Here is a 1,892-nt window from a genome sequence, read left to right as displayed (position 1 = left end):
TCAGTGTGTACTGTACAGGGAATTATTCCCGCCAAATTAGTTCTAACTCTAAGCTCCTATTCTGGTAGGTAGGCAGAAAATAGTTGCAACTGGGCACCCTCCCCCTGCCTAGGGCTACATACACATTTAGGAATTGTATAAGCTATCAGGAAAGATATGGAAAGGCCCCCTAATCCTCCAGCTAGGATGATCACTAGGAGTCTGTTTTTGTCCTAAGCCTGATCAGTCTCTGAATGTGTCTAATGGTCTGCAGCTCCTGTGTCACTTTGTTGCACTATAATTTGTGCCAATATTGGGAGCCTTGGAATACCAGGGCTTATTCTTATCATCTGGGACACAACAGGGAAAATAAAATGAATTTTTCTTAAAGCTAAATGTAAAGGAATTCAATGTAAAATAATTGGCATCTCAGCACTTTCAGAGGCCAAGGCATATGGCTCAATCGAGGTCAGGAGTTAAGAGACCAGCCTGGCCAACATGGTGGAAACTCCCGTCTCTTAAAAATACAAAAATTAGCGGGCATGATGGTGCGTGCCTGTAATCCTAGTTACTACTCGGGTGGCTAAGACACAAGAATTGCTTGAACCCAGAAAGTGGAGGTTGCAGTGAGCTGAGATCATGCCACTGCACTCCAGCTGATGATGAAGTGAAATTGTCTCAAAAAAAAAAAAAAGAATATCCTTTCTACTTTCTTGATGTTAAAATGTCTTTTATGAAATAACCGTAAGACATTTAAGATGACCTTATTTAGCAAAATAAGTGTTGGTACCTTTATGTGCGTTACAATTTTGGGGTGCACAGGGGGTGGGGATGGTTGTCAAAGATAAATAAAACTGGACATTAAAGTGGTGAAAAACAATTTTATTCAGTAATTACTAACATAGGGAAAGAGCATTGCTCCATTAAAATGCAGAAGTAATTGGGCAGCTTAAAGACAGAATAAGGGAGGGGGAAGAGCAAGAATACATACAAAAAATTACAAAGTCAGTGAGTATAAAAGTGATTAGACCGGTTGTGTCAGCTAGCTGGCAACTGTCATCGAAGTCAGGATTCTACCCTCCCATCAAGAATGGGAGATAGCAACCTTCCAGATGATTAAATTTCAAAGTAATGGCTTTCAGGTCCTTAAGACACTCCTGAGTTGTAGTAGAGAAATTATACATGTAAAGAGGATAGAGGAAGGACCCACCATTGTAAGCTCTTTTTTTCTAAATGCTCCAAGAAAGAGGGTCAAGGGCCTATGGCCAGGTGGGCAGTGTTGAGCCTTCTCTGGAGACATTTAACTGAGGGGTCTGGAGAGGGTACTGTGGTCATCCTAGGAACAAGACCTTATGCTGCTACAAGCCTTGGTACAGTTTGGTGGTCTCTCTTTGCTGAGGTTTGGACAAGGTCATTATGTGACAAGAGTTCTGCAGTTCTCATGGTCCACATATCATTGTTAGGTAAAATCTGTTAGGTTGAAAATTAATTATCTACTGTAATCTCTTTGATACATACATTGCTCCTTAACTGAGGCAATTAAAGACAAGGGGTCACAGATCTCTAGCTTCTAAAAGCCCATAGCCTCAGAGGGGCACTGCCCCTCAATGCTCACCCACACACACCTCCCCTTTCTGTTACCTAAAGAAAAAAGACCAAGCCCTGACGACAAATTTTAGCATCAAACTTCTTAAGTGGTGCATGCCAAAGGTTAGATAAGGAGGCTTTTCATCCAGAGACAACTACATTGTCCCACACCATTACAAACCAAACACCTTAACAAAGGTTTGAAATAAATTCTGAAACCTCCAGGTATAGGGGACACAGAAAACGAAGTGCAAGAAATAACAGCAACTGTTTATCTGAAAGGCCTCTGGATAACTTCAAAGAAACTGGCAACCCAAATTAGCTAC

Source organism: Cebus imitator, unplaced genomic scaffold, assembly GCF_001604975.1.
Source record: "Cebus imitator isolate Cc_AM_T3 unplaced genomic scaffold, Cebus_imitator-1.0 Scaffold222, whole genome shotgun sequence".
Lineage (NCBI taxonomy): Eukaryota > Metazoa > Chordata > Mammalia > Primates > Cebidae > Cebus > Cebus imitator.
This window is presented reverse-complemented; position numbering follows the sequence as displayed.